The 15,913-nt window shown below is 41.5% G+C and overlaps 1 protein-coding gene across 4 annotated transcripts in view; it reads left to right on the plus strand.

Moving 5' to 3' along the window:
- C1QTNF7 (C1q and TNF related 7) overlaps positions 1-15,913 on the plus strand; it is a 53,225-nt gene that overhangs the window by 20,605 nt on the left and 16,707 nt on the right. For 3 of the 4 annotated variants that reach the window (XR_014895779.1, XM_085304251.1, XM_085304250.1), the window contains exon 2: positions 1,205-1,285. The exons of the other annotated variant lie outside the window; for it this stretch is intronic. The gene's annotated coding sequence lies outside the window, so the exon portion shown is untranslated. The remainder of the gene's footprint in view (positions 1-1,204; positions 1,286-15,913) is intronic. 4 annotated transcript variants of the gene reach the window in all.

A 15,913-nucleotide genomic window follows, 5' to 3' on the forward strand; every position in this document is an offset into this window, starting at 1 on the left:
TCCCATACAGTCAGAAACAACATTAAAGACCACAAAATTAGAGAATATTCCTCCAAGTGGAAAAGTAAACAAGCCTCCAAAACTGCCGGAAAGCTCCAAACCTAAATATTGTAYCTGACAATCAGCAAAGCAATCCAAAAAGGACCATGAGCAGCAGACTATCCAGAGTACAGTGGCATTCCAGTTTGCATGCAGAAAGCTGGTCTGGAGGCTGTAGTGGGTTGGGGGGGGGGAGACTACAGCAGAGGGCTATAATGGAAATGTGGCCTTTTTGCTTGTAGGAAAATTGACCTGCTGGAACAGATACTGTCATTTGCTATACTAGACAGTCCTTAGCTTATAGGTAGGACTAGGGTTCATATTTTCCAAATTCCTTTATTTTCCAAAAGGAAATTATTTCTGTTATATTTTTAAGGTTTTTCTCTGTGGCTTGGAGCTGTTTCCTGAACTTTGCAATTACATTCATGTAAATCTAGCTCCAGCTTTTTCTAAAATAATGGCAAGTACGTGGTAATTCTTTCTCTGAACCTCATCTCCCTTTTGGCTTATCAGCTAATACTCTAGCAAGCARTTTCAGCCTTGAGGGGCTACTGATAAATAGGGAACAGTAGTTCACTATCCCAGCTAATTTTTCTCTGCTAGGTCCTTCATWAATCTGGGGAAGCAAAATCAGTATTCACTAAAGATTGACTTAGTTACCAGAAATTCAGATCCTTGAACTTGCACAGACTAGTACAGAAAGTAGTTAGTAAAACACCTGGGAAAAGGTAAAAGTGCAGGGAGTCATCAGAAAGACTTGGGACTGCTTGGGGGGGGTTGTGACAATGGGGAAAACTATTCAGCATCACGTTGCTGCAACACCAAGGGGACTATTAGTGCATTCTGATCACTTCCTCTGTGCATGAACAATGTCCCACCCACCTGTACAGAGTCACTAGCATATCCACCAAATTTTCTCTCCGGGAGGAAAAATCCAGACTRGGTTATCCTGGAGGATTATATAAAATCTTCAGGATTCAAGAAAGTCTCAAGACAAGTGCCTGAGTGTCTCGAAAGGGCAGGATAATTTCCAGTTACAGGACTAAAGATTCAGACACTGTCTCATTTTTCATGGGACTATGTTGGGCCGATCACTTCATGACTGCTATATTTTGTTTGTTAAAGAAAATATCCTGTATTCATGGCTATTCTTTGTTCCTACCAGGTACATACATACAAGATAGTCACCTTTATGACTGCTAGATTCCCCAGTCAGAGTGACCGCCAAGGGTCATAGAGCAAGAAGGTAAGAATCCATATAAACTGGAAATTAAGATACTTTGTCATTGTAATTATTGACAGACASTGCTTAGTCCTGGATTTCTGGAATCTCTGAAGAGGGGATCATCTTTCTTTAATCTATATCTGCTCTTGAATATTACTGAAATTTCTATAGCCCAGGTGAGAATCAGAGAAAACTTTTGGAGGTTTCTGCTTGAAGCAAAACAGTTAAGGTGATGGAAAGAAATTAATGAGCGTATCTGTGGGGTTTGACAGGCACCTTGAATGCACCAGTTTTTAAGAGCAGACATGAACTCAGGAGGTTAAGATGAAGGAGAGAGTCGTAGATGGGAGGAGAGCAGTATTCAGTAAGGCTTTTGACACTGTCTCCCAGAACATCCGCACCAGTAAGCTCAGGAATTGCAGGCTAGAGGAGTGGTCAGTGAGAGGCAGATTGAGAACTGGCTGAAAGACAGAGCTCAGAGGGTTGTGATCAGTAGTGCAAAGTCCGGCTGGAGGCCTGTAGTTAGTGGTGTATCCCAGAGGTCAATACTGGGTCCAGTCTTGTTCAACTTTTGCATCAATGACCTGGGTGAAGGGACAGAGTGCCTCCTCAGCAAGTTTGCTGATGATACCAAACTGGGAGGAGTGGCTGATACACCTGAGGGCTGTGCTGCCATTCAGAGAGACCCGGACAGGTTGGAGAGATGGGCAGAGAGGAACCTATTGAGGTTCAACAACGGCAAATGCAGAGCCCTGCACCTAGGAAGAAATAACTCCATGCACCAGTACAGGCTGGAGGTTGACCTGCTGGAAAGCAGCTCTGCAGAAAAGGACCTGGGAGTGGTGGTGGACAACAAGTTGACCATGTGCCCTTGCAATGTGCCCTTGTGGCCAAGAAGGCCAATGATCTCCTGGGGTGCATTAGGAAGAATTGCCAGCAGGTTGAGGGAAGTGATCCTGCCCCTCTACTCAGCCCTGGTGAGGCCGCATCTGGAGTACTGTGTCCAGTTCTGGGCTCCCCAGTCCAAGAGAGACATGGAGCTACTGAGGAGAGTCCAGCATAGGGCTATCAAGATGATTAAAGGACTGGAGCATCTCTTGTATGAGGAAAGGCTGAGAGAGCTGGGCCTCTCCAGCCTGGAGAAGAGAAGACTGCAGAGAGATCTTCTCAATGTGTACAAGTATCTGAAGGGAGGGTATAGAGAGGATGGGGTCAGACTCATTTCAGTGGTGCCCAGTGACAGGACAAGAGGCWATAGACACTAACGGAAACACAGGAAGTTCTGTCTGAACATGAGGAAAAACTTCTTACTGTGAGGGTGACAGAGCACTGGAACAGGTTGCTCAAAAAGGTTGTGGACTCCTTGTCCTTGGAGATACTCAAAATGTGCCTGGATGTGATCCTGTGCAATGTGCTCTAGGTGACCTTGCTTGAGCAGGGAGGGTGGACTAGATGATCTCCAGAGATCCCTTCCAGGCTCAACCATTCTGTGATTTTCATCTTCATCTTTTTAGTTGAAGAGAATGACAGTATCAAGCAGAGTATATGCAGATACGCTCGGACAAAGGTGCTACCAAAGATTATCTCAGTAGTACATCTGTGCTGTGAATGTTAATTAGCAACAGCTATGTCATCTTGATTCACATACTAATATAGACAATTCAGTATGGCTCTAGAGAGATGGAGCCACAGAGTTAGCTGGCAATAAAAATTTTGGCTGAAATATCAAAACTCTCAGGAGTATATTTCTCTAGCTTTGCACCTTGCCTGTTAAATGAAGAAACTTCCTGTTGTGGCTACATCTATGATGTCAATTCTTCATGATGGTTTGAAAAGGATGCCATGCTTTTTATTTCTTTCTAAAAACACCAGGTGCAGAAACAGAGTTTTGGATGTTTTTCACATGCATGTGCTATGACAAAACCCTCCTCATTATCAGCGTTCTGGTTGAGAATAAGCCTGTGGTCATTAGTAGCAGGCCCTGAAACAGAGCACTAGACCCTGTTCCAGAATAAATTAATTCAGGGAGAAATATGAAATATCTTTTCATGAGATGAACCTTGTTTTCAAMACAATCCCATGATAGAAATCTTTTGAGCTTAATGACCATTTGCAAAGTACAAAAGGACACTGGCTCCATTTTATCTTTAGGCAGTGAAGGAATGTGACAGCCCAGAGAGACACTTTGCAAAAGGGGCTGAGGTGACTGGTTATCTCCCTCCTATGGCAGATAAAGTGACAGGCAGGGGTTTTGACATCTTTGTCCCCCTCAGTAGGCCTGTTGTGTAGTACTTTGTCACTGTTTTTTCCCCACATAAAGGGTTAAATTCCTCCAGCATCTCAGCACTAACAGGGAATTTTTCAGTATAGGATTAAGTAAATCATATTTTGGTAACATTTATGGAAGTTATGACCACATTTATGTGATCAGAGATTTGTGTGTATTTGCTTGCATTGATTTCAGCTTAATGTTTGCATGTTGCCTCTTGTTGTAATGAGGTCTTAAGTTCTTCCCTGCTGACCTGAGGCAGTATTTTCCAGATTATGGCTATATTTTTCCTAAATTGATGGTGTGTTTCACATTGTAGCATTGTATCACTATGCTATGTCTTGCTATGAGCTATGAGGGCTCAGCTTTCATGCAGATGCCTAAAGCTGCTGTTGAAGTCACACACTAATGTAGACAGGATGGTTGGCTAATTTCTGTTTCAGATAGCTCCTACCATCTTTCCTTCACTGCTGCCAGTGTTTTCTATCACTTCCCCAGGGACACCAGATGCATCTAAAGATTCCAGTTCCAGCTTCCAAGCTGAAACAGATCATGGACAGCAGCCATGTGTTGTTCAGATGCTCGGATGGGAGTGAGAGATCTTTTTCTTTTTTCTCTTACTGGACCAATTCACTCAATGAGACCTTGGTTTAGATCAGATTTGCATCATTTTTTTGCTATTTTATCTTTCTTCTCTCTCCTAAATTCTAAGCTTTCACTCTATCCTAAAAGAAGAAAGTTGCTTTAAAAGGAACCAGTGCCTAGGACAACATACCTTGCTCCTAGCTTAAATGACAGAACAAGAAAAGTGTTTAAATCTAAGTCACAGACTGTAGCTGCTGAAAGATACAATAACAGCCAGAGACATGCTTCTTCCCAACATTACATAAGTAGATATAGTGTATAATGTACTGCAACATCACAGCAGGTCTTCAAAATTGAGAACAAGGAGGAATAAAGGACTACTGCACCTTGGCTCTTAAATCCTCTGAATGTGTTGTCTGTGTTGATTAGTTACTTTGATTTGTGTTTCCCAGCACAGCTCATTTTTCCCTTTARTAGGAGTTCGGCTTGTAAATTGCCACTTGGATTGATAGTATTTGCACCAAACAGTGTAATTAGGCTGGAGTGACAGAATATATTACATTGTTTGTTTTTCATTATGTTTATTCCAGATACTTTTTGTCACTGACTCTTTTTCTGAGCTAGATTATTGATAAATATAGGATAAATCTAATGAATAAATTTGCTGTGCTTGGTATAGATCTGTGGTGGTGGCTGAGACCAAGTTGTACCACTAAGTAATGGGCTCACATTAGTACTACAGAAATGTTAATTTTATCACTAACATACCAGAGGGAAATGGAGTCTATGGATAATGAGGGGCTGAAGAAGACATTTTTAGATTTCTTTTCCCTTTAAAAGTCATCTCAGCTGAATTTTTAAGTAGTTCAGAGTTGTAGTGCTTTTACTCCTTCTTTGGACAAAAGAAGTGTTTTATGGTAAAGCTGCAGAGTGAGTACCTGGGTTCAAGTCTTTTATCTGCCAGAAAGCTCCTCTGTGGCCTTGAGCAAGCTGTTTAGTTCTTCTGTACCTCAGTTTCTGAACCAATGTTTCTTTTCTTTTCTTTTGCATTTTAACTGTCTTGTCTCTTCAAATGAAAGCTGTTCAAAGTCTCTGCATAGGCTGCAGATGCAAAAATGATTTTAAAGGGGGAATTGGAACTTTTTGGAGAAAATAACTGTACAGGAATGCGATGTGGAATTCCACATGGCACTGTGACCGTCTCAATCTGCTCATTTGCCAAAGTGATGTTGAATGGAGAAAGCTGAACGTCAACTACATGATGTGACAGCAGACCTTGGAAAAGTCATATCATTTAAGGAGTTTTCCATTTCTGCCTCTGTAGCTTTTCCATCAAAAGGGAACATTAAGAAAGCTCAGGATGAAACAAAACATGACCTATCCTACCGTCTTTCAAAAGCTGCATTAAAAGAAGTGACCATGGTTGCTCTGAAATAGGCCCTTAGAGCCCTGATTAAGGAACATATTTTAAATTATCAGTAAAAAGTAGATTGGTGGAAACAAAATTTATTTGCTACAATGTTTTTCACTTTCYCTAAATTCTTTCAGGAACCACTAAGGCAGGCAGCTGCCTTCAGTGTTGCTTTTTCTCAGTACAACTTGCTCTTAGCATTTTTATTAACTGTTTAGATGTTCTCTGGGTGACTAAACCAGAGTCTCTATCCCATCGGGTCACAAGAGGTAACGCTATTCCAAAAGATAAACTGAAATAAACAGAACACAAGTGTTTTGATTTGCAGGAGAAGAAATTCTTTATGTCAGCCTGCACAGGCCCATTAGTCAATCAGTTTGGGAACACTGTCAGTCCTGCAGCGTGGCAGCAGCAGGCCCTGGGCCCTGCCACAGTGGGTTTGAGTGGCTCTGCCAAACAGTGCTGCCCTTGCCTTTTGCAATGGTATCACAGGGGAGAAGGGAACAGGATTTTCCCATGTGAAATTACAGAATATCTTCCTTTACGTATCATTTTCAGTTACCTCCTGGAACTGGCAGTGAGGGATCTTTCTCTTCAGACTAGCATTACTTTTAAACCAGTGAGCTTGGCTCACAGAGGTGGCACCACAGCTGGCACCACCACCAGGACCATGGGTTATCTTGAATTCATCACTCTGCAACGTGCCCATCTCAGAGATGTGCCAGTTAAACCGCAGCTAGAGAAATAAGATTGAACACTTCTGTTGGCTGGCATTTGTGAAGGTTTCTTGGAGTGGAAGCAGATGGGGAAAGGGGAGGAGGAATAAGATGGACAGTCACACACTGGGGGAGCAATAATTCAAGAGCCCCAAAGGAAGATTGAGCTGAGAAAACCAGCGAGGGCTGTCTGGATCGACCGCTCTGGGTTTCAAGGCATAAAGTAAAAGGCAACGTCCGTGGCGTCGGCGTTCTGCGTTGCCGCGCTGTGAGGAGTGAAAGCCTTAACCCCTCTGGCCTCAGCACAGAGCACTCCGGCGCTCGAATTCACAGAGAAAAACAAACCTCTCGCAAGGCGTGCTGCCGATGGGTTTTAGGCTCTGCCCTTGGATTCAGCCCTTCGGGAATGCGGAGCGGCTCTACCRGGCCTGGGCTCCACGAGCACCCTCGCTTGGCCATCGCTGGCCCGTGGCAGAAGGTGAAGCRGGTACATGCTAATACAGTTACTGGAGCCGACCTCTCTCTGCAGCCACTCGCCAAGCTGGTTTTAGGGGCCTGGCCTGTGTGGTGGTGTCGCTTTTTGAAGACTGCAGACAAAATGTTTTCTTTCGCTTGTGTCATACGTGCTTTGCTCTCCCTATGTGCCAGTGAATGTCCACCTAAAGGGCAGGGCAACAGTAMGTCAGTTCCACAGGGGCTCAGCTTTTTTACTGGGAAATACAGTAAGATTAAAAAAAAAGCACTTGGAATCACACTTTGAACCAGCAGACAGTCCAGAAGACACAAAATTACCCCAAAAGAGTGTCAGTCTGGTGTTGCTTGATGCCAGCATCTGGCTTGACCAAGATACACAGGCGTGGGTGGCAGTAAAGGAGACCCATGATGGGATAGAGAACCAGGCATCTCTGCCTTCCTGGYGTGTTTTTTGGCCCAGGGTTTCAGTGACAGTTGCCTTGTGCCAGAAGCAGAGGTCAGTGCAACACGTTAGCACCAACAAGCTGGTCTCCACCTCCTAACTGTGGTAGATGTGAGCAGGTTGGCATTTTGTGGCAGTCGCACAACTGWACGCATATGCTGTCAGATGACTTGGTTCAGCTTTTCATATTAAAATTGCTCATTTCAGGTCCTGTCGTTTTCCTTCTTTCTTCTTATTTTCCAGCTGAGCATGATGAGATACCCTGATGTCACAAAAAGATATCCTTGCTGAGTTCCCAGGTGTTCATCTGGGCAGCACGTGGCTCCCAGTTTCAGAGTTAGGCTTCCTCTGCTCCAGCATCTGCACATTTTCCAGCTCAAACTGCCAAAACTGTTTTCTCAGACTCTCTACCTTTTTTGTCTGTCCTTCCTGCCTCCTCTCAGTTCTCCCCTCTTTCCTTCTTCTCCCCTGCATGGACACCTCTGCCGTCACACCTAGGACTGTCTCTGTGTTTTCAGTATTGCCTTTTTTTTTTTTTTTTTTTTTTTTTTTTTGGCGGGGGGGGATGAATACAGGATCCTCAAGGCTATTTGTACTTACTAATTCCTCTCATACTGAGAGGTAGTGTCTTAAAACTGCATGCGAAAACATCTGGTATTGCTGTTTTTTCCTGCTATTGACAAAGAGAAGATGTTTGATTACGTACAGTCAGATGGATATCCGCTTGGATTTATTTATGAGTAGTTTCTATACAAGGGAGTGGAAGAGAGAGTCTAGGAACATTGGACCAATTTCTATTTGGTTACTCACTGGAAAACTGGAAATAACCATGATGTAGTCAGATGAGTTATTCTGGATTTACACCAATGCCAATGAGAACGTAATTCAGCCCACTGATTTTACCTCATATCCCAGTGGACATGGACACTTTATACCGTGTGTTAAAACCTCTCTAAGTGTTTACTAAGAGTCCACTACTATTGACATTGCTAAGGCTATTTAGAAATGCATCTCCTTCCTTCTTTATTTTCATCCTCTCTCTTTTGGTCTTATACTATTATCACCAGAGTCTCTGAGCACCTTCAGCATAAAGATTAACAGCAATTGCAAAGCCCTTAGTGGACTTCATGAAGTWCTGGCACTTCTCATTTCAAAGTATTTTATTGTTGGCTTAGATTTTTCTTAGTCTTGTCTTTTTAACTCTAGAATAGACTATTATAGTCAGAAATGTTTTATGTAAAATTTTGGGAAAAACAATCATAACATCTAATAATTTTGTCACGTACCAAAATTTATTTCATCTTCTTTATGAAAAAGATATCCACCAAAATCTAGCCTGTTATAAGCAGTGTTGATAATAGTTATTTGACCTCTTTATTGACCTTGTTAATACTATTAAGGGTGGTATTTACTAAGTGTTAATAAGAACTCTTTTACTTAAAGATCAGTTGCATAACAACTTTTGAAGTTATCAGCTAAAAAAATGTTCTAGATTTATTGCTAGACTCTATCCAATTCAATTCATGCCATTAAAGATGCTTCAGAAAGCATTGCCTGTCTGATCCAAGGCAGCCTCTCTGCTTATAGCTTGCATAATCCCATAAACCGCAGTGCAAATACTTGACTTGATTCACAACACTTTTCCCACATATTGATAAGTGTTGCAACACATGTGCTGTGGGCCAGTCATGGGCAGTGAACATTTGAGGCTGACAATCCTTTGACCAGTAAAAATTAGAAGAAAGGGAGAACAATTTTCTAAAGAAATGCCTGAACTTTCAGTCAAAGGACCAGAAAGCCAGAGAATGACATCATTGCAGGAATCCTCTGCAGAGCTGGAGGCAACAGGAGCTGCACCTTGCACTGCAAATTTCTTCAGCCATCTCCATTTATTTTCATCTCAGTGGCATGCTAATAATGCTTTAGTTTTACAGCGTAGTGTGCTGCYAAGGCATTGCAGAAATTATGCTCTATGCCAGATGCTGAAAAATCTTCTTGAAATATTACTAAATAAGGTATTGTGTGTGTTCTATGTGGTGAAAATAAGTTAATTCTCTGAGTAGTAAGGGGAATCTGTAAGTCTGTTAGCTCTTTGCCAAACACTCGTACTTCTTTATGTTTTTTTATCTTTCCTTTAATTATGCAAACTTCAATCTCACCTTGATCATTTTTTTGGAAACTAATATCTCTCTAATTTGTTATTGCTTTATTAGAGTCTTAATTTGAGTTTCCTGTTGATCCATTTAGATGAGTAACAACATACTATGATTTTAGAAAAAAATACTATCAGAAGACTAACTACTTGGAACAAAATGATGCGAAGGCCTAAGATTTTATACCTTTACTGTGCATGTTATTATAGCATTTTGTATATCAACTGTATTTTTTAGGGTCATAAAATACTTCCTTCAGGTTATCATTATAGGTAATTCTGCCTCCCACCATCTCTTACCAGGAGGAGAGCAGTGTACTCACTTAGTGGACTTGAGCAAGCAGCAGCTATGAGGAGAGGACCTGTCATGGATCCCAGAGGAGCATGATCTCCAAAATGGGAACTCCAAAGTCTTTTTCCATAAGGGTGTGTTCAGCACTGGGGATAACTAAACCGTAGCACACTAGACACCACACCAAGTGTGGCTCATGGCTCACTCCTGGAGGAACCATGAGATACCTCAGATTGTCCTGTGGTGACACCACCTTGCTCTGGCTGGTCATCTCCTCCCATCCCATCCCCTCTATCACATCACCCCTATGCAGGAAAAACAAGTCCTGAGCATCTGCAGCAGGGCCAGCCCTCCCAGAAATGTCTCAGTGTAGGAACACAGCGGGACTGACATTGCTGGGGTTTGCTAGAACTATAACATATGCCTGGTCCGTTCATTCTGCACATACATAGCATGTCATTATAAGGGATGGGTTTTGTCACAGCCTCTCCTGACTGATGCTGTTGTAGTGGAACAAGGAAGCAAACCTTTAAAATATCTCCTTAGATTGCTGTGTAATGTGCAGGACTTCTGTGTGCTCGCGAGGCTACAGGGAGTATTGTCACTTTGCTGTGGTACTGCCTGGGAGAGAATGGCATGGGGTCAGCATTAATGCTGAACTCAACCTTTATATATACTGTTTTYTACGCATCTTCTAATATCCACTGCATTAGCTTTCCTGGGGCTGCCAAGATAACTTTATTTGCTTTTCAAAATCTTCAGTGGAAATTGAAAATTCTCCAACATCATCACTAAAATGTTCAACGGGGACAAGCAAAAAAACTAAATTTATCACTGGAAAAACAAAGCGATGTTCTTGTGAGTGGYTGGAAATCATTTTGGCATTGTAGTTACAGCACTTCAGGATCTTATTTTTGTTATTAAACTTGTTTTTCTCAGTTTTCTTTAAGGCCAATCAGTAATCATTTGTGCTGTTAGGTTTGTTTTGGTCTGACAGTTTTTATGTCTCTCTCATTCACAGTCTGCTTTCAGAGTTCGCTAAAGAACAGCTGATAAAATTCTGTTTCAGATAAAACAAAAATTGCATTTATGCTATAAATACCCTCTGTGATTATGGGAAGACATATATATTCAATCTCCTTTCATTGGCAGTGAAGTCAGCATATAAAGCATGCTTGAATATCATTGTTCATTGCTGCAGTATTGTTTTCTCAGGGACATCATGCCAAGTTCATTTTTTCAGCACTGACCTTATTTGAACCAATAAATCTCTTCTTTCTAAATGCTGAGAAGTTCCAGGTGTACTCTGTAAAATCCTTTGGCTCTCCTTAGGGTATTCATATCCACTACACCCAATAAAGATAAGCATAAAAGAAATATGTCATCTCATGACCATAGCAGTCATGTAAATTGCCGTTGTGAGATTTTCCCAGTCACTGATAATTTACAGTGGATTCTCTACCCTCTTCATTTATCTCCTGAGAGCATTCAGAAAATTCTTCCTTTGCGATCTGGCAGTATCAGAAGGCACTATAATCCAATCACATATTTCAGTGGTGAAATAATAAGAGATCATCAGGCTTGATACCRAGGATGTACAAGAGACTTTACCTTTCACAGCAGCCACAGAGCACGCTCAAGAACTAGCAGTGTTAATTATGAACAAGCAACTGAACTAGAGACTGCACCATAATTTCAGATGTGAACTGAAAATTTCCCTGATCTTTAGGAAAGTTAGAATGTAAATCAGATTAGTATAAGCCTCCATCAGGATGTTTCTTTAACTCAGAAGAGTTTTGGAGAGTACTAGGCAGGCATAAGTTTTCATTTGCTGTGAAACTTCCATGATAAATTATTCTGTATACACAAAAAAGATTAATCCAATTATTTCAGTAGTATTTATTTCCTTCAGTAGTACTCAGCAATATTTCTTTCAGTATATTTTAAATTTATTGATACTGCATAGTTTTCCTGTAGTTATCACATTGGCACAGCGATAACTGACTGCTGCAATACACATAAGGGATGGCAGATCAGGAGTGTTCTTTCTTCCATATAGCTTTCAGGAGTCATTAGTAATTTTGTTATTTCTGCTTTATGAGTATTAACTTCTCTGGTGCCATCACAAGACAGAAAAACAACTCTTCATATGCAAATAAAGAAGTGAGGTGGATTATGGGGTTTGCCCAAAGCTACAAAGAGAATCATCATCAGGACCAAAATGAGAACTCAGGAAATTTTTTTAATGCCTGAGCTGATTAGTACCTGTTCTGATTAGCAGAGCAATCTCCCTCTCTCCTGATCTTGTGTTATGTTTTCCTGCTCCTAAGAATAGCACTTGCTCTGGCAATGCTTGATTTTGAAACTGTATTTTGCTTTCAAGGCTGGTTACCACTCAATAGGATGAATGCTACTGACACGTTTACCTTTAAGTGAAATATTTAAATGTCCTTTTAGCAAAAGCAATGTACAAATCCACTTCTAACTACAGTTTGAACCCAGGGCTTCACAATTTTCCAGAAACAATGTGATGCACACAAGAGCATTTTTTATGCCATCTAGTGGTCAAAAAATCAAATGTCAAGCTTAAAACCAGTGTGACTAAGCAAAGGCACTGCAGCAAATCTAGGTTCTGCTCTGCTGATCCCTGTCTCGAATACGGCTGCTTATGTCTCCCTTTCTCTCGCTGCTGCTGTTGATGGTCTTTTTCTTGCGTAATTGCTACATGTACTGCTAAAACTTTGCAAAGCTTTGGTAAAAGGTGACCTGAAAACAGACTTAACTGAGTATTCTCAGAAGTACTTGCAACTCATGTAAATACTGTTTCCTTGGAATGGGGACATACTTTCTTCACTGTTTGGAAAGTGTGAAGGAAACTGTGGGGACTGTTGAGCACAAATGATAAATAATGGCAGCTTATATGTATAGAAGATGAGTCATTCGTTTCCTGAGGAGACTGACACGACCATACGCCTTGCATGACGGAGGTAGCCAAGGTGATTGTCATGAGGAACAAACGGACTCGGAACCCTCTATCTTCTGCAGACAGATGCAGAAGTTAATGATTTCCTCTAGCTATCTCAATGCTGTATACAGCCACAGCGGATTATGCTCTGTGATCATTAGGCAGTCACTGAGTGACGATGAAAAGGTTGGCTGCTCAGCATAGCTCACCATGAAAATAGTCCCCCCTGTGAACACAAGCCAAGCAAGAGCAGGTCCGAGGGGAAGGTGTTTTGGCCTAGGGGTTATTTTCATCCGTTGCTTTTCATTCATTTCCAGAACAAGTAAAGACGAGGACTGATTTCTGTATATTACCATAATCTCTAAAAATGCAATGGAAAGAAATATTCCCCTTGCAAGGGCAGTACARGAGTTCTTTATGTATGCTTAATTCAAAACTCCTCCAAACCAATTGCTTGGAGAGTTAATGAAAGCCAGATAGTGTCATCAGCTGTAATGATATTTTGCCTGCTCTTTGATGGACACAACATTACCTGCCTCATTTACTAATAAGCCAACTGTTGAGCAATGGGAAGAAAACACAGACTGAGTGTGCTTGAAAATAGGTCAGCTCGAGAGCTAGGAGTCATGGCTACATAGATGTATTTGTAAGATATTTACGGTGCTTTTATAGCAATAGAACTGCACCCATTGAGAATTGTCATGAGAATGAATATGATAGTTCATAATGTAAATAGGAGTTTAAAAAGCATGTTCAGCAGTCACAATCAACCTTAGTGTTACAAGGAAAATTTAATACTGTTTGGTAAGGTAGTTTTGGCCTACTGAAGCTAGTAGTTCACTTGATTTCGTCGACTATGTCTTATTTTGTCTGTATGTACATTAGCACATTTGGTAAAAATATAACAGTTTGATTAAAAGGACTAGCCAGACTTTTACTATCTTTCATCAAACCCTGCAGCCCTAGCTTAAGTCAATGAAAAGATTTTGATAGGTGAACAACCCAAAGCAGTTCAGCACGTTGGACCCTCACCACTGCCCTGGCTGATGAAGCTGTGTGGATGTCCTCTGCCAGGTCCAGCACGAATGCTCCCACTCCTTTTAGAGACACCAAACCAGGACAGGTCAACTGTGCTGGCTAACCTGGTTAGGCAGGTGACACACTTTGGAGCACCCAGGAAACCTGACACTGCAACAAGGAGCCAGGAGTGGATAGGCAGGCGACAACTTCTCCAACTGCTGTCTCTCAAGCCGGGAGAGATGCGTCTCTGCACACTGGTTAAGCTAAAGAGGATCTGGGATGGCTCTGCCAGCGGAGCTGTGAGGGCAATAACCTCCAGCTGTGTGGCTGTRTAATCTGCATCTGGCACAGCTCTCTACAAATTGAACATCTGTCCACAGCCTAAAGATATGTTTTAAGGCTGATTTAATTAGACCGCTGCAAGCACCCATCTGGACACTTTTAGCACTTTGGCTCCCATTCACCTAGTCAACAATGTCAGTGGACAAAAATTGTTATCACCTGCCCACGTTGTAAAGTGGCCAGAAGCAAATGAGGATGTGTCAGCTATTCTAGCACAATCAACTTTTGACAAATAAGTCTGGTGAACCTTGCTGAGGTGCTTAAAGCTGTCTCTGACAGGAGTTGCTGTCTGCTGAGCTTGTCTGCGTAAGCTGGCCACAGCCATTGGAAGGGCAGTGGAGAGGAATGTGTGCCTGTGGAGGTGAAAAGCCCAGCATAAGCAGTGGATTTAGGTGGGTCCAATGAGTACAGAAATGGTTTATATTGCACAATGCCATCGTCAGCCATTTGCTGTATGGGAACCCTTCCCTCTCTTATCCAGCTGACTGTCATGTTCCTTTACCAGATGGTACTGGGTAACAAAGCAAGCAAATGCTCCTCACCCAATGTAATGCAAAGTCAGGTGAGTTAAACAGTCTRTGCAAGTGGCTGCCCTACAAAGACAGTGAGCACCAACAGAAGGGCAGTAACAAACAGCCGAGGGATAGTTAAATTTTAAATTGGTATACACATTTCTGCAGCAAGTGCCTGACTATATCCTTAGTTTACATAGCTCCTTATTTCAGCTTAGGCCCAATAAAAATAAATTAGTTGATTCTAGGTCAACTAAGGTGTCCTTCAGGGATTTTGCATTTATTTAACTAAACTATTTGAAGATAAACCAGTGCAATCTTGTGCATAAATGTTAGAAACAAATCATATAGATTAAAAGAAAAAAATCATCTATGACAACTCAGAGGACTATCATTTTTCAGCACCATTTGGAAGCTGCAGATAACACAGGTGTCTAATAGATTTTTTTCACCATAAAAAACTAAACTTTAAATTGTTTTTAATCTAGCTCRTATTCATGATCCATTGCTAAAATCCTTTTTAAGAAAAACACTTGGAATTTTAACTAGTTACAGATGGCAGAGATAAAATTAGTCTTTACAAATCTGTGTTTAAAATAACTTTTTCGGGGAGAGTACTGTTTATGTTTGTTAATGTTATGCAGGCTATCTATTTGTAAACAAAAGTCAAAGGTTTATGAACTTYAGCCTGCAATAAATGTAAATCGATAGAATGAGGGAAGAGCACAAGCCTTAAAATGTCTTCATATGCTGGAGCTGCCTTATCACACGGACAGGCCACAGCCAGGGGAAAGGAATGAAGAGAAGCGAAGACAAGCACTTTAAAAAACTTTGGTTGTCTCTAAGCAGAGAACAGTATGGGTGACTTATCCCTAGCCTTTTCCTGTTATTTAGACTTGATTAAGATGATAAATAAACAGTAAAACTACTATTATATACATACACAGACTGATAGAGCGACCTTGGCGTTCCTGAATGGTTTACGCTTCCCGGGAAGCAGTGCACTGTTATGGACAAGAGGGATAATGAATAAAGTCTCCTTCTGGTCTTTCCTTGCTGTGTTTTAGCTGCTGCTGCTACAGGTAAGAAGACTGAGGAGCCACAGCCACGTCCCACTACTCCTCCTTTCGATTTCCCTCTCTGCTCTTGAAAAGCAGAATGAACTTCTACTTAYCGCAGAGCAGAAGGAGTTGCTCAACCTCTTGCTTTATGCTCTAGCTATACTCATTTTTTTCTTCAGAGATACCAAAAAAAGAAACTGCACAAAACCCAGGAGTTACTGACCATTTGTCATTTTGAAATGGCAGCAGTTTTATTTCTGTGCACTCAGGGCACGTAGCAGGTCTTAGCTGTCCATCTGCCTCCAAGTATTTGGGACTTTCAACATAGAAAGAGTTGCAGGCAGCCTGGCTCTCCCCAGGACAGAAACAGGAAAAGGTTTTTTTTATTGTTGTGGTTGTTGTTTTTTT

This window comes from Rhea americana, unplaced genomic scaffold (genome assembly GCF_003343005.1).
Source record: "Rhea americana isolate MKP2758 unplaced genomic scaffold, rheAme1 scaffold_205, whole genome shotgun sequence".
Taxonomy (NCBI): Eukaryota; Metazoa; Chordata; class Aves; order Rheiformes; family Rheidae; genus Rhea; species Rhea americana.